This window comes from Dasypus novemcinctus, chromosome 6 (genome assembly GCF_030445035.2).
Source record: "Dasypus novemcinctus isolate mDasNov1 chromosome 6, mDasNov1.1.hap2, whole genome shotgun sequence".
Lineage (NCBI taxonomy): Eukaryota > Metazoa > Chordata > Mammalia > Cingulata > Dasypodidae > Dasypus > Dasypus novemcinctus.
The window spans coordinates 132,544,291-132,568,854 of record NC_080678.1 but is presented as its reverse complement, the minus strand read 5'-3'; the positions used below and the strand labels follow the sequence as shown (position 1 = coordinate 132,568,854).

Sequence of the window (24,564 nt, the reverse complement as noted above, 5' to 3'; positions counted from 1 at the left end):
GGCTGCATGCCAGGCAAGTGCCAAGTCCCGGGGACATAGCACTCCCCACGGGTTGCCCCTTGCCCACCTCGCCAAACACCCTCCTTCCCCCCACCCAGCCCAGGAACAGGCCTGTCCCTCTGCAGCCAGGCTCACTGCCTGCCTAATGGACCCCGTCCCCACTGCCAGCTCCAGGGGTGCCTAACAGGTAATTCTGGAGGGGACACGGCGTGCCCACTGACACCAGCCTTTTGCTCCCCTGCTGTCCTGGGAGCCCACAGTATCACCAATCAACCTAGGCCCATCATGGGCACTTTGTCTTGAAACAGAACTTCAACATGGCTGAAGGTCCACTGTCATTTGCTACCATTTCCCCCATCTTAACAATCTACTAGAAGCTATCTGCTCAATATGTAAATGGGCTCTCTGCTGGAAACAGCTGCCCTGTTCCTCTCACCTTCATCCAGATATTAACTTTCTGGACTTCAGATGAGGGTGTTTCACTAAAAACCTCATGTCCCAAGACGCCAAGCCGAGGAGAGGTTACAGACGGAGCTCACAGGGGCACACAAACATCTGTATGGGCAGAGCCCGGCCACTGTCCGCATCCATGCGGGGTAAAGAAACACTCAAAGGAGGGCCAAGCCATAAAGCTGGCCTCACAAACGGTGGTCTAGGCTTTCTAGGAGGAGAGGTGCCCAGACTGTGGGGAGGACAAAGCCTGCTTCGCTCAGAAACAGCCTGCGCAGGCACACCCAGGAATGACATTCAGGGTTTCTCAAAGGAAAACTATTTTACATAAATCACTCATGAAAAAGTCACCTCAACTCTGATTTAGATTTCCCATAAAGGCACTTTTTTCCACTCAGTTAAAAATTCAAGACACTAAATGCAGTGTTCACACAAGAAATTCACTACATTTCATCTTAGGAAAAAAAATAAAGTTAGTAATGATTTATGAAGATCTCTGAGATACTCATGTTTAGAAACCAAGTGAAATCCAGCCCTCTACGGGCTCCTTACACCACCTCCACAGCCCCCCACACTCCTCCCCCCACCCCGGGCCCTTCCCCCCAGCCCTTCTCCCCCCACCTTGGCCCCCACCCCGCGCGCCCCCCAGGCCCTTACCAGCAGGCAGGTGCCCATCCACTCTGACACCAGCACGTCCACCTTCTCGAGCAGCACCACATCCTCCACCTTCTGCTGGAACACGGTGATGGTGTCGGCGAAGCCGTTCTGCACGACCAGCCGCCCCGTGTGCTGGGCCATCTCGCTGGCCTCCACGGCGTACACCTGCACGCGGGCAGAGGCACCCTCAGCCAGGCAGCGACCCCAGCTGCGACCCGGGCCTGCGTCAACTCAGGCAGCAGCACCAGAACAAGCACCGACGACACCTGGAAACCAGGAAAGATGTGGGCGGGGACAGCTCCTGGGAAGGCTCGTGCCATGGGAGCCACCTCTCCTCCCTCCTTCCCCCACAGTAGGAAGTCCACCTGACCCACGGCCTAATCGCCTCAGCCCGCCTGCCGGGGCTGCGTGAGGCTGGGGCCTGCTGGGAGCTTCCTGCCTGGGGGTGGCACCCCATCCAGCCACGCCAGAAAAGAGGTCGGGGGCCAGCGTGCTCCATGGAGTGTGGAGGCGGTCAGCACTCTGGGGCCTGGACGTGCTGACGCACAGCAGGGCAACTCCCACCCAGAGCCGGCGCCTGTGCCCTGTATTTAGCTGAAATAAACGTCTCATAGAGAACATCCCATCGTGGCCACCAGCCGGTCTGCTGCACGGATGCACAACTCCAAGGGTCCCAACAGGGAAGCACCAAGCTCAGAACCTTCCGAGGCAGCGCTCTGGCCCCTGCCCGCCCCGCTCCTACTCACTGCTTTTGGCTCTGTGTGATGTGCACAGAAGAGGTTGATAATCCCAGTGCCGCAGCCAACGTCCAAGATCACTTTATCTTTCAGGGATTCTTTACTCTGCAGGATAACGTTGCACTATTTAGTTGTGTGCAGCTGGTCTGCCAACATTTCCAAGTGAAGTTTCTAGAGAAAATGAGACATTTAGAATTATTGCCATTTGTCTAGAATGAAAGAGGTCCCACAACTTAACAAGAAAATCAACCCAATTTAAAAATGGGCAAAAGACTTGAACAGACAGTTTTCCGAAGAGGAGATACAAATAGCCAAAAGGCACATTGAAAGATGCTCAACATCACTAACTAAGAGGGAAATGCAGATCAAAACTAAAATGAAATGTCATTTCACGCCTTATAGAACAGCCATGACAAAGACAGAAAACTACAAGTGCTGGAGAGGCTGTGGAGAAAGGGGAATACCCCTTCACTGCAGGAGGGAATGCAGAAGGGTGACGCCTCTGCAGAGGACAGATTACTGCTCCTCAAGAAGCTGAAAACAGAACTGCTGTGTGATCCAGCAGTCCTGCTACTATGAATATATTCAGAAGAACTGGAGTCAGGGACGCAAACAGACATTTGCACACTGATGTTCATAGCAGCATCATTCCCAAGAGCTAAAAGACGGAAACAACCGAAGTGTCCAGTGAATGGATATACAAGATGTGGTGAACACACACGATGGAACATTGTTCAGCGGTAAGAAGAAATGAACCGGGGAAACACATGACAACATGGAAGAACCTTGAGGATATTATGTTGAGTGAAACAGGCCAGATACAAAAGGACGAATATTGCACAGTCACACTGCTATGAACTGAGTATGAGAAAACTTAGGGAGTTAAACAATAGTGTACAGGTTACTAGGAGACAGAGCACCGGTTGAGAAGGGGTAGCTGATTCTGGATAGAGTGTTTCATAAGGTTGACTGTAAATACGTGGGAATGGATGGAGTTGATGGCAGCACATTATGATGTTTATAAACGTGACTGTGGCTGAAAGGGGTAGTGTAGGGAGATTGTTTATTGAAAGACAGCTAGAGGATACTCTAGGTACTATATACCATAGTGATTTAGGTGGGGGATGAGGGTTATGGTTAATAATAAAAATACAAGAATATTCCTCTATTATATGGTGTTAAGAATATGGTAATACATGGAAAAATACAACTAATGTAACTTATAGCCTATAGTTAACAGCAATAATGTAATATTTTTGTAGCAAATGCTAAGAAGGTAAGGTATTAATGCTAAATGTAAAAAGAAAAAGAGTACGGGATTTAGTTTTAGGAGATGAATATGATCAAGCATTTTTTTCCCTTCATTAACAAGGAGATCCTGGTCATGTCATTTAGCAAATCTGTGCTCATTCGTGTGTCTTTCTGAATGTTGGATAAACAAATGAGTTTATTTTTAGAATTAAATAAGATAAATGTACCTGGACAGAATTTTCTAAAGTAATGTTACCATAATGTGTTAAGCTGTCTTTTTTCTGCTATTTTATTTTTTGAAGTTGAAATAAAGTTTATTACATTTAAAAAAACTATTATAGATTTTAGTAGGATTAAAGGGTATGGAACAGGGCTGCCAGAGGCGCAAGGAGGATGACTCCATGGGAAAGCGAGGAAGCTGTCTTGGGGGAATTTAAGTCAAGGAGTAGTTTGCTTTGTATTAAAGACAAAACAAAACAAAAAAAACAGATGGAAAAATACATCAGCAAAAAATAGAAATAAAAACAAAAATACATCAAGAGACATTAGGGAAAGTGGCCAGCGAGGAGCGAGGCAGAAGCTTCGGGACTCCCCGCAGCGTCTCCCTGTGCCGCCCAGAGCCTGGGACAGGCGTGGACGGGTGGGGGGGGCGGGCGACACCCTCCTGGCCACGTCCCCACCGTGTCCCCGCTCATGGCCGAGCCCCCAGAGTCCGCACACCCGGGCGGGAGGCCCCTTCTCACACAGGAACTTCCCGTTTGCTCGCGGGGCTGATAGACTAGTACAGGTCGGGGGTAGGCTAAGTAGGGGGTACCCCATGCTGCGGGGATGCGCGAGGCCCCAGCCACGCCCCAGGGAGGGGGCATCTAGGACAGGAGGACGAGCGCGCTGGGCCAGCGCTGCCCCTCCCCGGGAGGACACCAGCCTTCCGCCAAGGCCCAGGGGAGGTCAGAGCTGCCGCCGAAGCTGCCCAGGCTCCAGCGCCGCGCACGGCACCCCCGCCCTTCCCCCCCCCCCCACGCAGTGCAGCGCACGGCACGCCCACCCTTCCCCTTCCAGCGCAGTGTTCAGCACCCCGCCTTCCCGCCAGCACAGCGCACAGCACCCCTGCCCTTCCCCCCCACCCCACGCAGTGCAGCACACGGCACGCCCACCCTTCCCCTTCCAGCGCAGTGTTCAGCACCCCGCCTTCCCGCCAGCACAGCGCACAGCACCCCCGCCCTTCCCCCCCACCCCACGCAGTGCAGCGCACGGCACGCCCACCCTTCCCCTTCCAGCGCAGTGTTCAGCACCCCGCCTTCCCGCCAGCACAGCGCACAGCACCCCCGCCCTTCCCCCCACCCCACGCAGTGCAGCGCAAGGCACGCCCACCCTTCCCCCCACTTCCCTTCCCAGCGCAGTGCTTGGCACCCCCCACCATCCGCCCGGCAGAGCACACAGCACCCCCGCCCTTCCCCCCCCCAGCCCTGCTCTCTGGCACCACTCCTGCCCCCTCCCCCCCAGCACCCCTGGCCCAGTCCCCACTCCCCAGCACTCCAGCTGCGGAAGCGCAGCAGGCAGGGGTATCGCTCTGAGGGCAGGACAAACCAGCAGGTGGGAACAGAGCCAGGGCAGGTCACTCTGATCTGGACAGAGCCTTTAGTACTTGAAATACAGTATAATGTTTAACAGGCATAAAGGGAAAAAAGTAGGAGCTGAAAGAGGAGAGGAAAAAATGTACAGAGTGAGTTTGGGGCCAAGAGGGAGGACCGAACCCCTCCCCCCCAGAGCTGCGGGCAGAGGCCCATCCTGCGCCTGGCTAGCTCTGGTCAGACACCTCGCCGGCCACTTCTGCTGCAGACCTGCAGGGAAGTTCGGTGCCCGCTCCTGCGCAGGCCTGGAGGCTCAGACTCATGGCCTGGGTCCTCCTGCATCTGCCCAGGTCTGGGCTTGCCGCCCAGCTGAGGATCCTGAGGGCTCCAGGCCTGCACGGCCCAGTGAGGCAAGCCTGAGGGTCCAGGGCAGCTGAGATGAGCATGACGGTGATGGAGGCGCCCTCGGGCCACGCAGAAGGCTGGGCAGGAACCACAGCTGCTGGGAATGAGGAGGAGGAAAGCAATCCTGGAAAGATGTGGCTGGGGGGACGAACAGCTGGTGTTCCCGAGGTGGAGAGGCCAGCAAATCGCACAAAAAGTTTATTCAGAGAAGGAAAAGCCAGCTCTCCATAAAGGAAGGGTGTACCTTCCAGAAAACAATGCGTAACCAAACACACAGAACTTACTATCTTTGTTAAGTCACTGTTTTTCAAGGATGAAAAAAAGATTCCTCAGGCTCATGCAGGAAGCCCCTTTTAAGGGACAGAGGAGATCAGCTGGTGCTCATACTTCCCCATAGCACCTGAAGGCCAAAATGCCGAGGAAAACAAAGTAATCCAGGAATATCTTCCTAGTACATTGTCACTGAACATGAAATAACTAGAAATATAAGTCTAAATCAAACTTCTGGAGATGATAATGATGTCTCTATGGGATTAACAACAGATTAGACATTGTACGATAAAAGATCAGTGGACTTGAAAACATGCTATCCAAAATGAAAGAGAGAAAAATAAAAAAATTAGAGCATTAGTGAGCTGTGGGGCAAGGGGAACCTCAAGTGCCTAATACATGTATAACTGGAATCCACAAAGGAAAGAAAAGTAGAGAAATGTTTGATAAAATAAGGGCTGAAATTTTTCCCAATCTGATTAAAACTACAAAAGAAAGTTAACAAATCCCAAGCATAAGAAACATGACCAAAAAAAAAAAAACAAAACCAAAGTACATTAAAAAAAATAGCTCAAACATGCAATGAAGAGAAATCCTTAAAAAAGCCTGAAAAAGGAGACAGATTAACACAGAGAAATTAAGGGCAGCACATTTCTGGTCCTAAATCATGCAAGCCAGGAGATCACAGAACAGTATCTCTAAAGTAATGAAATGGGGAAAAACTGTCAAGCTAGAATTCTATAACCAGCAAAAACATTTTTCAAAAACAAAGATTAAATACTTTTCAAGCAAACTGAAATGGAAAGAATTCATCACGAGCAAGTTGGGCACTACAAGAAATGTTAAAGGAAATCCTTTACAGAAAAAAATAAAGGAAAAGAAAGACACCAGATGGAGATTTGGATCCACATGAAGTGGTAAAGAACCAGAGAGGTGACTCCTGAGGAAACGGACTTTGTCTTGTTACTTCAACTTCTTTAAAAGGAAACTGTCTAAAGAAAACAGAACAACATACATGCTTATGAGTCTAAAAATGTCTGACAGTAATGGAACACAAGTTAGAAGGCAGAACAAGTTAAAGATGTAGACTCCAGTCTTCCAGCAAACACCAAGCAAGCAGAACAGAGTTATAGTTCATAACCAACAAAGGATACAAAAGCAAGACACAATTATCCTGCCTACAAGAAACCTACTTTTTTTTATCCCCCCTTGCAGCTTTTTGCGTGCTGACTGCTCTGTGTCCGTTCACTGCGCGCTCTTCTGTGTTTTCGCTTGTCTCCCTTTCTGTTGCGTCACCTTGCTGAGGCGGTGCTTGGGGGCGGGACGGTACCCCGTGGCACCCAAGCCAGCGGCTCTCCACAGCGTGCGGGCGAGCCTGCCTTCAGGAGGAGACTCCGGGATGCGAACCCAGGGCCTCCCCAACTGACTGAGCCATAGCCACTTCCCAAACCTACTTTTATTAAGCCACAACTAGGTAAAAGCAAGAGGTTGAAAAAAGGCATACCATGTTAATACCAATCAAAAGAAAGCTGAAGTAGCTACATTAATTCCAGACGAAGCACATTTCAGTGCGAAGAGAATTCCCAGGGATAAAGACGGTCATTTCAAAATGATAGAGAGATCATCAAAAGGATATAACTCTGAATATGTTTGCACCTAATATCAGAGTTTCAAAATATACAAAGCAAAAACTGGTAGAAGTGCAGAGAGAAACACACAAATACACGATTATAGTAGAGATTTTGACAGCCTCCCCTCAATAATTGACAGGAATAGACCAAAAATTAGTAAGGCTAGAGAAGGCTTGAACAACACTATTGATCAACTTAATTTAACTGATATACAGAGAACAATTTGCCCAACCATTTACAATGGTAATAATAAACAAAATATTTAACAATACGTTTAGCAAGAAATGTAGGGGGCCTGAATAGCCAGACACATTATAAAAAGGAAAAGCAAACCCTCTTCTCCAGACTTTAGAGCATATTACCCAGCTATAGTGGTAAAAAGTCTGATACTGGCATAAAGACAAACATATAGACCAATGGAGCCAAATTTATGGTTCAGACACAGACCCTCACATGGTCAAGTGATTTCTGACTAGCCTGTCAAACACACAGAACTCGCATAGAACAGTCCATTCAACAAATGGTGCTGAAAGAACTGGATATCCACAGCCAAAGAAGGAAAGAGGACCCCTATCTCACACCTTATCCAAAAATTAATTCAAAATGGATAAAAAAGCCTAAAAACAAAAGGAAGAACTATAACTTCTAGAAGAAATTGTAGGAAAATATCTGTACACCCTGGTGGTAGATGGTGGATTTTTAAAGGAGACGAGAACTGAGATGGACTACTGACATTTAACGTATGTAGAAGCTTTAATTACCTTTACTGTAAAAGTGTAGAAATGTATGGAATGAATGGTAACACACAGTGAGTAACTGCTAGTTTATATATGGGGATGTGACTGAAAATGGTAGTCAAGGTATGTAAATGCCAATTGACAGAATGCTAGAGAATAATCTAGGAAATGAATAGCACAGTAAACCAAGAGGTGGATGAGAACTGTGGTTGATGGTACAGATGCAAGAGTGCCCTTTGTGAGCTAGAGCAGATGTACATCACTGTTGCAGGGTGTTGGGAATGTGGAGGAGCATGGGAAAAATACAGCTAAAGTGACCTATGGACTATGGTTAGGAGTGGTAATATAATATTCTTGCATCTATGCAAAAGATGTACTGTGTTGATACTGAGGCAGTATGGAAAATGTGAGCCAAATGTACACTATGGACGTGGTAACAATCAGATGATATTATCTTATCTGTAGCAAATGTTCCACCACACTGCGGTATGTTGATGGAAGGGTGTTGTTTGGGAATTCTGCACATTTGCATGATTGTTTTATAAGCTTGCAACTTCTGTCATAAAAAACATAATTAAAAAATAATAGGGTGGGTTGGGGGGGAAAAAGAAATATGGGGAAATGACATAAAAGAATATTTAAAAATGTACAAAAGGTGAAAAAATATATAAAAGATAATCAAAGCTCACTTAAAGATGGAAATAAAAATGGTAAGTACCATGTTCACCTTTAATTAAGATTGGAGATCTTTTTTTACACTGATTATTTATGGTAGGGAAATAAGCAATCTCATACATAATTGATAAGTCTATAATTGGTGAATCTTTCTGAAGGGCAAATTCACATTACCTACGAAAAGAAAAAGAAAAAAATATATATATATATATGCATACACCCTCTAATTTACCCTATGAAAATTCTAACCAAAATTTAACAAGATTTATATACAGATGATTTTCACTTCAACATTCTGTGTCATAATAAAAGATATTAATCGCTGTTCATCAGTATGGTTCTTATAAAATCAAGCATAACACTGTGCAGATATTACAAAGTATAGGTGCTGATATGGAAGAAACATCAAAATAATACATCTACAAGAAAAGACCAAAGTGAAAATCAGTGTGTGTGAGCTATTCCTTTTGTACAAATTTTTAAAAAATAAACAGATGTAGCTTATAAGCATAAACCTCGTTAAATGGTAGCTATCTTTGGAGTCAGAGCCTGGTAGAGCAAGGACTTTTCATACTTTTCATTATCTACCTTAACTTAAGGAGCTGAAAGTTATAACCATGTACATGCACAGTAATTTTTCTCTTTTAACATTTTACATTTTGAAATATGACATACATGAAAAGTACCTTAGAAAGTTCCTGTAGCATTTTTCAACTACAATTATATTGGAAATACCTGTATACCCAACACCAGAACACTGCCAACACCCCCAAACCTCCCACAACCCTCCTTCCTGATCACAGACCCCTCCCCACTAAAGAACCACTATCGTGATTTTTATGGGAACCACTGCCTTGCTTTCCTTTATAGTTTTATCACCTATGTATACATCCATAAACTTTTAACTTTACCTTCTGAAACATTATATAATTGAATCAAATACTACATATTCTTTAATGTCTTGCATCTTTCACTCTGCATTATGTTTTTAGGTTCATCCTGAAGTATTTGTTTTTACGTAGTTTAAAAAATGTCAACAGGGATATTACCCTAATACCAAAGCCAAACAAAGACACCACAAGAAGGGGTGGTGGATTTTGTCGAAAGCGTTTTTGTTTTGTTTTTCCCCTTTGCTCTATTACTTTGGTATATTATGTTGACTAGTTTTCTTATGCTGACCTAACCCTGCACTCATACTTGGTCATGGTGTACAACCTTTTAATACACTGTTGGATTTGGTTTGCTAGTATTCTATTTGAAATTTTGCATCCTTGATAATAAGGGATGTTGGTCTGTTGTTTTCTTCTCTTATTCAGAAAACTAGAAAAGAAAAGGAAATTAATTCTCAACATTATAAAGGGCATTTATTAAAAATGCACAGCTAACAACAAACTCAAGGATGAAAGACTGGACGCTTTCCTCCTAAGATCAGGAACACAATGAGGATGCCTGTCCTCACCATTTCTATTCAACACTGTACCAGAGTGTGGCAGTTTGAGATTACTTATGAATGTTTATAAACTGGTCTGTTCCTCTGGCCTGATACCCTCTGACCATACTAGATTCAGCTGAGATGCCTTTGATTAAATTATGTTAAGATTAGGACTTTGATTCAATCACTTCATTAGGGCAACTCAGTTTGAGTCCCCCCCCCCCCCTTTGTTGGCTATCTAAATGTTCACTCAATCAAGGAGACACAGGAAATAGATACACAGAGTAAGAGAGACAGTTCTACAGATACAGAAGAGGCCCTGGGAAGACAGATGCACCCTATGCCAGCCCACAGCTGAGATGAGAAGATGCTGGGCCCACAGAGCCTTAAGAGGGAAGAGGAAGGCTGAGCCCTCACAGACATCGCCCGCCATCTTGCTTCAACACGTGGCAACAGAGTTTGGTGAGGACGTAACTTGGACGTGGACTCTTTAGAGCCTGGTAACCGTAAGCTTCCACCCCAAGTAAATACCCTTTATAAAAGCCAACAGATTTTTGGTACTTTGCATTAGCACCACTTTGGATGACTAAAGCACTGAGGTTCTAGTCAGGGTAATTAGGCAAGGAAAAAAAATAAAATGCAGATTTCCAGAGTGGAAAGGAAGAAGTAAGTTATACTCATCAGCCGACGACATAATTGTGTATACAGAAAATCCTAAAGAACCCACTAAAAACTATTAAAGCTAATAAACAAGCATTAACAAGGCTACAAAATACAAAAATCAATTGCAGGGAAGTGGATGTAGCTCAAATGACATCTACCATCTGGGCGGTCCAGGGTTCAACACCTGGGGCCTCCTGGTGAAGGCAAGCTGGCCCCCACGGAGTGCTGGCCTGCACAGTGAGCTGGCCCAAGCAGAGTGCTAGCCCGTGCAGGAGTGCCGCCCCGCGCAGCAAGCTGGCCTGAGCAGAGAGCTGGAGCAGCAAGATGACGCAACAAAATGAGACACAGACTGACAAAAAGAGACACAGCAGACCAGGGAGCTGAGGGGGCGCAAGAAATTAAGCACCTCTCCCCCATTCTCGAAGGTCCCAGGATCAGTTCCCAGTGCTGCCTAAAGAGAAGACAAGCAGACACAGAAGTACACAGAGTGAATGGACAGAGAGATCAGACAATGAGGTGGTGGGGGAGAGTGGGAATAAATAAATCTTTAAAAAAAAAATCAATTGCAGGGAGTGGATGTGGCTCAAGCAGTTGAGCGCCCACCTACTACATGGGAGGTCCTGGGTTCGGTTCCCAGTGCCTCCTGAAAAAAGAGAAACAAACAACAAGTAAAACAAGTGAAAATACCAACTCAAGAAAGCCAATGTGGCTCAGTGGTTGAGCACCAGCTTTCCACATATTAGTCCCGGGTTCAATCCCTAGCCTGGATGCCTCAAAAAAAAAAAAATCAATTACAAGGTTCATGTTCACCAAGATGGTGAGTGAGAGGCTCCAAGGTTCCATCCCCTCACAGAATCTTTGAAAACTAGCAGAACCATATTTCTCAGAGCTCTGGAAAACAGTTTTCACAGTCACTGCAACAAAGGCTTGCAGTAACTCGGTGAATGCCTCATCAAGAAAAATGCACTTTAAAAGAATAGAAAACCTCCCAGCACCACTGCTGGCCCTTCCTCCACCCCGTCCCCAGCTTGGTGCACAGCCAGCACGTGCTCTCACTGCAGGACTCTGGTGCAAGTTTCAGAGGGAACAGTGTAATCCTGCTACAGTGGCATGCATGCATGTCTGTACCTGTCTACCTGGTGGCTAACTAAAGAAGTCTCCGATCTGGTGTGCCAGAACCTGCCCTGCAGGCCAAAGCACAAATTGTAACAGCCTGGGGCAAAGAACTACCAGCTTTAAGACATGGAACAGAGCTCCCCAGACTAGAAGAAAGGCTAGTTCACAGGGAGAAGAGGGGACACTCAGATCCATGTAAACAGGAGAATTCCTAAGGCCATGAGCACATGCCCAGGACAAGACAAATGCTCAGAAAAACACTGAGGAGGACCCCAACTTAAAGAACTTTGAGCTGTTCTTAAGTTTCATTCTTAGGAAAGCTAAGCTCTGAAGGGGTCCATCAGTCAACATAGCTCCAATCAGCAAGGAATGTTAAAGAAAGTGTTTTTTTGTTTATTTGTTTTTGTTAGTTCCTGACTTCATGAAAATCTGTTGTATTACCAGCTAGCTATAAATTTAAGGAACAGACATCTCAGATACAAAATTCCAGAGTTATCACATGAAAATTTTAAAATGTCCAATGTATAAGGAAAGATTACAAGGCATAAAAAGAAACTAGAAATGATGGCCAAACTAAATGAGCAAGAAAAAAATATCAAAAACCATCAATTAAGAACAGACTTTCCAAATACCAGATAAAGACTTTTAAAAATGGTTTTAAATATTCTTAAAGAGCTAAAGGAAAACACACATAAAGAACCAAAGGATATCAGGGAAACCATTTATGAGCAAAATGAAAATTTCAATAGAGAAGTTATAGAAGGAACAAAACACAAAAACTGGAATTGAAGATCACAATGACTGAAATAAAAAATTACCTATAGGGGTTTAACAGCATATTGGAGCTGGCAGAAAAAATAATCAGAAGATGATGATAAGACAACTGAAATTATTCAGAATGAGAAGCAGAAAGAAAAAAAGAATGAAATTTAAAAGTGAACAAAGCTAAAAGACCTGTGGGATGCCATCAATCATATGAATAGAGCATTTTGGGAATCCAAGAAGGAGAAAAAGGAGCAGAAAGGATATCTGAAAGCAAAACGACTGAAAACTTCCCAAATTTTAAAAAAGACATGAAAATACATATCAAAGCAACCCCATGAACCACAATCAGGATAAACTCAAGGAGATCTACACCAAAATAAAGTATAATCGAACTGTAAAATGCCAAAGACAGAGAGAGAATCTGAGAATTGCAAGTAGAAGCAATACATTATATACAAGGCAGCCCAAATAAAATTAAGTGGTGATTTTTCATCTGAAACCATGGAGGCAAGAAGGCAGTGGGACAATACATTCAAAATGATAAGACAAAAAATTGTCAAGAATTCTATAACCAATGAAACTATCTTTCAGAAACAAGGGAGCGATTAAGACATTTCCAGATAAACAAACCTGAAGAAGTTCAACACCACTAAACCTACTCAATAAGCAAAGCTAAAATGAGGTCTTCAGAATGAAAGGAATGAACAGAATGAACATGCATAAAGAAAAAAAGAACTCTTGTGAAGCCACTAAAAGGGTAATTATGAACACCAGTACTAATGTAATTTTGGATTATAACTCCACTTTTTACTTCTGACAGGAATAAAATGCAAATGCATAAAAATAATGCTAAACCTATGCTTCGATTCATACCAAGTACAAAGATATCATTTATATCCCCATTCCCCACCCTAAAGACATTACACTTACTGCAGCCGAATGACAGGGGAGCAGATGTCTTCCTCCCTGTCAGAAGCTTCAACAGAAGAGAGAGGGTGGTCAGAGGGCTTCTCTTCAGTAAATTTTGCCAGCAGAGCCTTTTTTGAATCTCAGCTCTGGCCAGACCAGAGCTGGAAAGCAGAGGTTGAAAGAAACATCTCTGTGGAAAGGTGCACTGATGAGTTCCATCTACTGGCCAACCAGGAAAGTGCAAGGAGAAAAACTGCTTTTAGGTCTCTCTTTAGTCCCCAGGGATAAAGTCTGTGCCCTATTAGTGAGTCCCTGGCCCAATCTTGAGAACTTAAGTTGGGCAATTTTAAAGATTTAGAATACAATGAACTATAAAATCAAAGAATAGCTATGGAAAGAAAAAAAAAACAACACTAGGCAAGAGAGAGAAATTGGCCACCAGAATAAACTAACCAAGATATTCAGATGCCTAGACATGAGCAAAAAATTACAAGCCATACTAGAAAACAGGAAGAGATAGCCTAGCCAAAGGAAGAAACCAACTATCCTGACAATATACAGGATTTAAGACAACTAGTGAATGATAATCACACAAATCTCCTAAATCAATTCAAAGAATTAAAGGAAAATATAACTAAAGAAATAAAGGATATTAAGAAGGGACTGGGTGAGCATAAAGGAAAATCTGAGTGGAGCGGGTGGTGTAGCTCAGTAGTTGAATGCTTGGGTTCAATCCCCGGTACATACTAAAAAATAAAAATAAAAAAAGAAGAAAAATTTGAAAGTCTGCAAAGAAAAGTAACAGAGCTTATGGGAATGAAAGACATGATAGATGAGATTAAAAACACATTGAAAGCATATAACAGCAGAATTGAATTGCTTGAAGACAGAATATCCGAACTAGAAAAGAGAGGAGATCAGAAATAGAAAAGAATAGAGGTGGACTTGGCCCAGTGGTTAGGTAGTCCGTCTACCACATGGGAGGTCCGCGGTTCAAACCCCGGGCCTCCTTGACCCATGTAGAGCTGGCCCATGCGCAGTGCTGATGCGTACAAGGAGTGCCCTGCCATGCAGGGGTGACCCTGCGTAGGGGAGCCCCACACGCAAGGAGCGCGCCCCATAAGGAAAGCTGCCCAGCATGAAAGAAAGTGCAGCCTGCCCAGGAATGGTGCCACACACAACAGAAAACTGACACAACAAGATGACACAACAAAAAGAAACAGAGATTTCTGTGCTGCTGACAACAACAGAAGCGGACAAAGACGACACAGCAAATAGATACAGAGAACAGACAACCAGGGTGGGGAAAGGGGAGAGAAATAAATAGATAAATCTTAAAAAAAAAATGGACAGAAAAAGGGAAAGTTGATAAATATATAGAGATTAAACAACACACTCTTAAATAATCAGCGGGTGTATTAGTCAGCCAAAAGGAGTGCTGATGCAAAGTATCAGAAATCTGTTGGCTTTTATACAGGGTCTTTATTTGAGGCAGAAGCATACAGTCACAAGGCCCTAAAGAGTCCGACTCAAGGTACCATAAGAGGTACTTTCTCACCCAAAGTCTATTACCATGTGATGAAGCAAGATGGTGGGTGATGTCTGCGACGGTTCAGCTTCTTACTCTTAAGGCTTTGTGGTCCCAGCTACTTCCAGGCTCAGCTATAGGCTGGCATAAGGCTCGTCTCTCTTCCTGGGACTTGTTTCTTTCCAGGCTCAGTTGCTCTGTTCTCCTCACAGGGTCAGCTGTAAACTATCAGGTTCATCTCTTCTGGGGCTGTAGGATCCTTTGTGTATCTTCTCTGTGTATCTAATTCTGTGTTCTTGATTGAGCATCCATTTATATAGCCCACCAAGCGATTGGGGACCCAAACCTGCATGCCCTAATCTTAACATAATTTAATCAAAGTCATCTCAGGTGAATCTAATACAATCAGAGGGTATTACCTTATAAACATTATATCTCTTTCTGAAATTCATAAATAATATCAAATTACTAGAGTGGGTCAAAGAAGAAATTGCAAAAGCATCAATAAATACCTTGAGATGAATGAAAACGAGAACACAGCGTATCAGAACCTATGGGACTCTGCAAAGGCAGTGCTGAAAGGGAAATTTACAGCCCTCAAGGCTTACATTTAAAAAGAAGCTAAAATTGAAGATCTGACTGCACGCCTGGAGGAATTAGAAAAGAAAAGCAAACTAATCCCAAACCAAGCCAAAGGAAAGAAATATTAAAGATCAGAGCAGAAAAAAATGAAACCGAGAACAAAAAAACAATAGAATCGACAAAATCAAAAGTTGGTTCTTTGAGGAAAAAAAAAAATCAGCAAATGCTTAGCTAGATTGAAAAATAAAGAGAGAGAGAAGACACAAATAAATGAAATCAGAAATGAGAGGGAGGACATTACCACTGACCCTGCAGAAGTAACAGAGGTCGTCAGAGAGTGCTGTGAACAACTGTATGCCAAAAGCTAGGCAATGTAGAGGAGACGGACAAATTCCTAGAAACACACAAACAACCTACACTGACCCTAGAAAAAACAGAAGACCTCAAAAAACAAATCACAAGTGAAGAGACTGAAACAGTCACCAAAAACCTCCTAAATATGAAAAGTTCAGGACCAGATGGCCTCACAGGTAAATTTCACCAATCACCAAAGACAATCTTGGCAGCGGACTTGGCCCAGTAGTTAGGGTGTCCATCTACCACATGGGAGGTCCACGGTTCAAACCCCGGGCCTCCCTGACCCGTGTGCAGCTGGCCCATGCGCAGTGCTGATGCGCACAAGGAGTGCTGGGCCACACGGGTGTATGCCCCGCATAGGGGAGCCCCAAGCGCAAGGAACGCACCCCAGAAGGAGAGCTGCCTAGCGCGAAAAAAAGTGCAGCCTGCCCAGAAATGGTGCCGCACACACGGAGAGCTGACATAACAAGATGACGCAGCAAAAGGAAACACAGATTCCCATGCTGCTGACAACAACAGAAGCGGATAAAGAAGATGCAGCAAATAGACACAGAAAACAGACAACGGGGGGGGGGGAAGGGAGAGAAATAAATACTTAAATAAAAAAAAAAACAAAGACAATCTCGGGAAGCAGATTTGGCTCAACTGATACAGCATCTGCCTACCACATGGGAGGTCCAGGGGTCAAACCCAGGGCCTCCTGACCTGTGTGGTGAGCTGGCCCACAAGCAGTGCTGATGGACTCAAGGAATGCTGTGCCATACAGGGGTGTCCCCGGGTAGGAGAGCCCATTGCGCAAGGATTGCGCCCCATAAGGAGAGCCACCCTGCGCAAAAAAAGCGCAGCCCACTCAGGAGTGACACCGCACACATGGAGAGCTAACGCAGTTAGATGAACCAACAACAAAAAAAAGAGACGAAGTTTCCCAGTGTCACTGACAAGAATACAAGTGGGCACAGAACACACAGCAAATGGACACAAAGAGCAGCTAAGTGGGGAGGAAGGGGAGAGATAAATAAATAAATAAATAAATAAATAAATAAATAAATAAATAAATAAATAAATTTTTTGAAAAAAGACAATCTAATGCCAATCTTGCTAAGCTCTTTGAAAAAACTAAACAGGAAAGAATGCTACCAAGCTCATTCTATGAAGTCAAAATCACCCTAATACCAAAACTAGATAAAAATACTATGAAAAAATAAATTTACAGACCAGTATCTCTAATGAATATAGATACAAAAATCCTCAACAAAATACTTGCAAACCAAATCTAAAAGTACATTAAAAGAATTATACATCACAATGAAGTGGATTTTATCCCAGGTATGCAAGGGTGGTTCAACACAAGAAAGTTAATTAGTGCAATAAAACCACATTAATAATTGAAGAAGAAAAATCACATGATCCTCTTGATTGGTGCAGAAAATGCATTTGACAAAATGCATCCTTTCTTGATTTAAAAAAAAAAAAACAAAACAAAACTCCAAAAGACAGGAATAGAAGGAATCTTTGTCAATATGGTAAAGTGCCTATAGCTAGCATAGTACTCAATGGTGAAAGACTGAGATCAAGAATAAGACAAGATGCCCACTGTCACCAGTTGCTCAATATTGTATTAAAAGTTCTAGCTAGAGCAATTAGGCTAGATAAAGAAATAAAAGGCAGCCAAATAGTAAAGGAAGAAGTAAAACTTCCATTATTCGCTGATGATATGACCCTGTATCTAGAAAATCCTGAAAATTCCACAACAAAGCTACTAAAACTAACAAGCAAGTTCAGCTACATGGTGGGGTATAAGACTAATCCACAAAAGTCAAGAGCAATCCTATACACTACTAATAAACAATCTGAGGAGGATATCAGAAGAAAACATACAATAGTGACTGAAAGAATCAAATATTTAGGAATAAACTTAATCAAGGATACAAAGGACCTGTATTCAGAAAACTACAAAACATTGCTAGAAAAAACCAAAGACTTAAATGGAAGAATAGTCAGTGCTAAATAAAGTGAAGATGTCAATTTACAGATTCAACACAATTCCAATCAAAATCCCAACCGCCTTTTTTGCAGAAATGGAAAAATCAATTATCAAATGTATTTTGATGGGTAAGGGGCCCCAAATAGCCAAAATATCTTTAAAAAGAAAAACTTATTTGGTTACTTTGTGACTTTAAAGCATATTACTTAGCTACAGTGGTAAAAACTGCTTGGTACTGAAATACAGACAGACCAATAGAGCCGAACTGAGAACTCGAAATAGACCCTCACATCTACAGTCAAGTGATTTCTGACAAGACTGTCAGGCCCTCCCAGCTGGGCTAAAACAGTCTATTCAATAAATGGTGCTGGGAGAACTGGACAGCCATATCCCAAAGAAAGAAAGAGAACCCCCATCTCACACCTGATCTAAAAATTAACTCAAAATGGATCAAAGACCTAAATATAAAAGTAACAACCATAAAAACTCCTGGAAGAAAATGTAGGAAAGCATCTTCAAAATCTTGTGGTAGGTGGTAGTTTCTTAAACCTTACACCCAAAGCATGAGCAACAAAAGAAAAAACAGATAAATGGGACCTCCTCAAAATTAAACACTTCTGTACCACAAAAGACTTTGCCAAAAGGGTGAAAAGGCAGCAGACTCAATGGGAGAAATATTTGGAAATCACAGTATAATATCCATGATATATAAAAAGATAAGAGATACTAAAACTCAACAATAAAAAGAAAGAGGACCAGATTAAAAAATGGGCAAAAGATCTGCATAGACATTTGTCCAAAGAAGAAATATAAATGACAAAAAAAAAACACACGAAAAAATGTTCAACATTTCTAGTGATTAGGGAAATGCAAATCAAAGCCACAATGAGACATCATTTCAAACTTATAAGAATGGCCACTATTAAAATGAGAGAGAACTATAAGTGTTGGATAGGATGTGGAGAGATAGGAACACTTAGTCACTGTTGGTGGGAATGTAGAATGGTCCAGATACTGTGGAGGACTGTTTGTCAGTTCCTGAAGAAGTTGAATATAGACTTGCCATGTGACCCTGCAGTACCACTACTGGGTATATACCCAGAAGAACTGAGAGCAGTGAGACAGACAGACATCTGCACACCAATGGTCATAGTGGCATTCTTCACGACTGCCAAAATATGGAAACAATCCAGGTGTCCATCAACTGATGAATGGATAATCAAATTGTGGTATATACACAGAGTGGAACATTATGCATCTGTAAGAAGAAATGAAGTCATGAAGCATATGACAACATGGATGAACCTGGAGGGCATTATGTTGAGTGAAGCAAGCCAGACACAAAAGGACAAATAATGTATGATTGCACTACTATAAACTAAACATACTGTGTAAACTCATGGAGTTAATAATTAGAATATAGGTCACCAGAAAATAGAGTGACAATAGAAAATGGAAAATCTGAGGGTTAACTAGTACAGAACTGGTAAAAAGGTTGTTTATAAGTCTCTGGAAATGAATAGAAATGGTGAAAGTACATCATTGTCTTTTTAACTAGCAGGGCTTTGGTTAAAAAGGAAAGTCTAAGGACATGTATATTACTAAAGGGAAAGCTGAAAAATGTAACATGGGGATGTACAGCAGAGTAAAACCTCATGTGAAATATGAAAATGGGCAATATTGCATATAAGACTGTTCACACAAAATATAAATACAAATAAACTAGAGAGAAGGAAACAGAATAGCAGCTTGTATAGCAGGGGAAGCACAGAGAGGGTAGGAGGCAATGAGATTTTTTTTGTTTTTATTTATTATTATAGGAAGCAACTGCTGATGGTACAAACTTTCCTTTTGGGATGAAAACGTTTTGGAGCTAGATAGTGGTGATGATTGTACAACACTGTGAATGTACTGAATGCCCCTAAACTGTCCACTTTTAAATGGTTAATTTTATGATATTTGAATTACACCTCAATAATGAAAAGTTTCAAATACTGTCAATAGGGGTTATTGTCTGGGTCATAGGGTTATGGGCTGTGATAGTTTGAATTTTGTGAACCCCCAAAAAAGATCATGTTTTTGAACTAATCCATTCTGGTGAGTATGAGACCCTTTGGACTGGACTACATCAGTGAGACCTGACGCAGGTTGAGTCTCCACCCTTCTGCTGGATCTTGTACGAAACAGAAACACAGAGACATGCAGGAAAAGGGAGCACAATCATTTTTCATCTTGTCCTGTGAGAGAGAAGACTGCAGGAAAACAGAGAAGCCCTGAGAGGCTGGGAGAGGTCCCGGGGTCTGGAGCCAGCAGCGCAGAGGCTGGGAACGAAGCACCCGAGGGGTTAGCCCATGCAGCACCTCAAGGGGGGTGAGCCGTACGCCTCAGAGCTTACCAGCGAACTCAGGAAGAAGACACAGCAGCCAGACTGAGGGGGCCCGGAAAGAGCGACGCCCCGTGCCTGTCGCCACAGCTGAGCTCCAGGGGACGGCAGGTTCTGGAGGGGAGGCAGGTGCCTGGGGAGACCAGCAGCCGTCGTGCTTCACCACGTGGGGACACACCAGGTCGACAGTAGCTGACTGGTCGGAAAGCACCTCTGACGGTGTCTCTACTTGGACACTGCACGGCCTCAGAACTGGAAGCTTTTACCCCAAATAAATCCCCTTTATAAAAGCCAACATATTTCTGGTACTTTGCATCGGTAGCCCTGTGGCAAACTGACATGGACCTTTCTCCACTGAAAAAAAAAAAACTAAAACTCATTGTTTAAAGATACTATTAATTTACATAACTTTTTATATTTTATTTTTAAAGTAAAATTTATTATTTTTTAACACTGAGAAAGGCTCATAATCCTATTGCTTAAATAATATGTCTAAATCAGGGGCTGGAAAACTACACACAGCTCATGGGTCAAATCTAATCCACCACCTACTTTTGCTTAGGCTGCAAGTTAAGCGTGGTTTTTATATTTTTAAGTGTTTAAAAAAATAATAGTATTTTGTGACACATGAAAATTATAAGAAATTCAACTTTCAGCACCCATAATCAAGGTTCTCCCAGAACACAGCCACGCTCCTTTGTTTACAGGTATTGCAGCCTCTTCTGCAGTGACGAGAAGGGGTAGGGACGCACGGCCCACTAAGCGGAGGAGAAAGGCTGTGGCCCTGCTCCAAGCAGTAAGCAGAGGAAGCCCACGGAACAGGGCAGGAAAGCAGTACCAGAGCTCTGTAGCTGCCCAAGCACTCTCCGTCCTGCCAGGTGTCCTCAGGCCCGAGCTCCTGCAGGGGCCCCGCATGGTTGGCCGGGACGTACCCACGGCAGCCCGCACGCTCGCCCCACCACCAGTCGGCTGTGGTCTGTCTCAGGATAAGGATTTTCTCTCCTCTCAGAAAACTCAGCTGGAGAAAATTCAGTAGAAATAACAGCAATTAGTGATAAATTTCCCATTACTGGTACTCAAACCATGGCAATTTCAAAAATTAGTCAGTGGGTAATGACAGCAACTGACAATTTAGAAAATTATACCAGGGTTCAGAGCTTTTTTGTGGAGCATTTACCTGAAAGAAAAGCACAGCTTATTTGATATTTTTTTTAAAAATTAAAGATTCAGCTTTTTCAACACGGCTTAGGGCAGAATTTCTGAACAAGCTCTTCACTGTAACTTAGGAAGAAAAGCTATAAGTAGATATTTTCACTTTATAGCCTTACTCTTTAACTGGAATAGGTTTTAAATAAGGTTTCCAAGCGGAAACTGGAACAGATGATGTTCCCCCACCCTGCTGATGGTTCCCATGCTTGGGATCAATTCGTTAGGCAGTGAAGAGAGTACACCTTTATTTAATTTTGGTATGACTTCTGGTTCAGATGCCCATATAGGCGAAATCTGCATCTAACTGAGCCCCCTAACGTTGCAAGCCCTAAGGGGCCTCCAAGGAGCACAGCCTCCTCATATGCGGCACACACAGCTACCTGCGTTTCATCAGTAGCAGAATAGTCTGCAATGGCCATGAACTCCTCCGGCTGCACAGCCTCCTGGAAGCTTCCTTCTTCACTGAGCTCAACTGGTTCTTCTCTTTCCTGCTTAAAGTCAAGAAAAGCACTTGTAAAGGACCCTGTAGTGTCGGGGGCACGTGCTCCAGCGTTCTTCCCATCCGAGGGCAGATCTTGGGGGTAGGGTGGGCCAGCACCCCAGGCAGGCAGGCTGCAGGGCAGCAGGCACGTGGAAGGTGGGTGTGATGGTGGAAGCCCCTGCATCCGTGGGGTCTGGGCAACCTCAGCTCACACCCATGACGACCCGGAACCCAGAAGGAGCCCGACGCTTGGGGCTCTGCCGAGGCCCCACCCCCACTTTATCTTCACAATAAGGCTGCCTGGAAGGCATCCACTGGAAGGGGAGACTGCCAAACCATACACTCCATAACCAGAACATTCCAGTGCCCAGAGTATACTTTTTAAACAAATTTTCCTAAACAGCCATTTTCATTTTAGAAAATGTGTGAAAACACAAAAGTACAAAAAAGATAATTAAAGCTATCTGTAACTGACCAGGAATAATCACTGTCAGCATGTTGCTATTCTTTCAGGCTTTTTAAAAATGTAGACAGAGTATGCCTATAGTTTAAGTTGGATGACACAGTTCTGCCTAGTGGCCTGTCACTAAATTCCACACATTTTTCCTTATGATTAAACATACTTTTAAACACCACAATTTTTAATACCTACGGAGTATTCCATTCTTTGAATTATCATAAATTGTCCAATCTCCTTGTGGTGGACATATAGTGTTTCCAGTTTTTACTATTACACATTCATTATGTTAAGATGAACTTTCTTAATCAAAGTCATGCTTCTGCACTCCAGACAATTTTCCAGGACTGACGAACCAATGCAACACAATGACTCTGAACCTTGCTGGCACATGCCCCCAGGAAGGCTGAGCCTCATGCTGCCCAGCCATGTGCAGGCACGGCCCATTCCTGGCACAAACGGACACTGCCAAGCACTTTCCAGGCTGCCAATCTGATGGGTAAAAATTACTTCCTTTGTTACTTCTATTTGCCTTTTTTTTGGATCACCAGTGAGGGCAACCATGACTTTAAGAACTTACTGAGTTATTTTTTTTTTCTGCTAACTGCCTTTCGGAATCCTTTGTACTTGTCCTAGTAAGGTAAAAGGATTTGCTTTATTTTTTTAAGATTTATTTTATTCCCCCCTCATTGTTTGCACTTGCTATCTGCTCTCTGTGTCTGCTCATCTTCTCTTTAGGAGGCACCAGGAACTGAACCTGGGACCTCCCACGTGGAAGAGAGGTGCCCAGTCCATTCCGGCTTTGCTGCCTCTCGTGTTTCCTCTTTGTGTCTCCTTTGTTGCATCATCCTGTTGTATCAGCTTGTCATGCCAGCCTGTCACACCAGCTCGCTTTCTTGCTCGTCTTCTCCAGGAGGCCTGGGAACCGAACCCGGGACCTACCATGTGTCAGGAGGGAGCTCAATCACTTGAGCTACATCTGCTTCCCAGGACTTGCTTTAGAGCAGGGTCTCTTCTTTAGCTGGGCCTCCACCCTCGTCTGCTCCACCCACCTCACCATCCTTCACCCCTCGCCATCTGGTACATTTTCATCCTTCCGTACTTTCCTCAAGCTCATGCCATATACATATACACTCTCATTATAACACACACACATGGGTTGCTGTTTTATCTTTCAGCACTGCTTTTTTAAAAAGTATATCACAGATCCTTTTATGCATCTTGCTTTTCTTACTCACCCAATACCTTGTGAAAAACTCCCCAACTGTGAGAACTCTAATTGTTTTCAAAGGCTACATAATATTCCATGGTATGAATTCAGCTTGGCTGCTCAGGCACCCTCTGTTGATATCTTTCTCTTGGTATACAGTTTTCTATCATCACATACAATGCTGTAATAAGTATGTGTACATATATACCCATGCACGGTGGCATTTTATTTCTATGGGATAAATTGCCATGGCTGAAGGATAACATGTCAGATTCTTTTCATGGAAGTTATTAACACTTCACATTACACCAACAATTTACAAAGCACCTTCTGCCTGAATACTTGGCAGCAGCAGCGTTTTCACTGTTTTTAATTTCTGTAAGAATGATAGGTATGAAGTGGTACCTCACAGTTACTTAATACCAATTTCTTAAATATGAGGTTTTCACATTTATTGGCCATTTGGATCTGTTCTACTGTGAATTCCAAATTTATTTATCTTCCCAATTGCTCTAGTCACTTTTTTCTTTTCAGATTAGAACCCTTTATAAAATATGAACCTTATTTGTCATCTTGATGCAAACATTTTTGCAAATCTACTGTTTTTCTAGTTATTTTGTTTGGAGTCAATGAACTCAAAGGCAAATCAACACAAATTATCTAAACTGAAACACAAAAAGAAAAAAGAATGAGAACAGAACCTGAGACATATAACAAACTAACTGATGTGTAAGTGGAGGCTTACCAAGAGAGGAGCAAGAATGATGCAGAAGAAGTAACTGAAGAAATGAGGGAAAATGTTCTGAAATTAGTGAAAAACATAAACTCACAGATTGAAGAAACTTGACTAAACACAAGAAGGATGAATACAATAAATAAATTTAAATAAATTTAAACCTATTGGTTTAAGTATCTCTATGTAAATTATTTACTTATCCATTTGTTTAAATATTTTCTATTTATTTATTTTTAGTACTTAAATAAATATTAAAAATAAGTAGAAAACATTCATGCTACACTATTATCCATGTAGTGCAGCAGTGCTCCAAAATGTATTCACCAAGTGCGAAGAGGGTACCACAGTGATGAGGGAGGTTGTTGGTG

General features: G+C 43.1%; 1 pseudogene; it reads right to left on the bottom strand.

Annotated features, from left to right (window-relative positions):
• LOC131278841 (protein arginine N-methyltransferase 2-like) overlaps nucleotides 1-24,564 on the bottom strand; it is an 85,708-nt pseudogene that overhangs the window by 30,708 nt on the left and 30,436 nt on the right.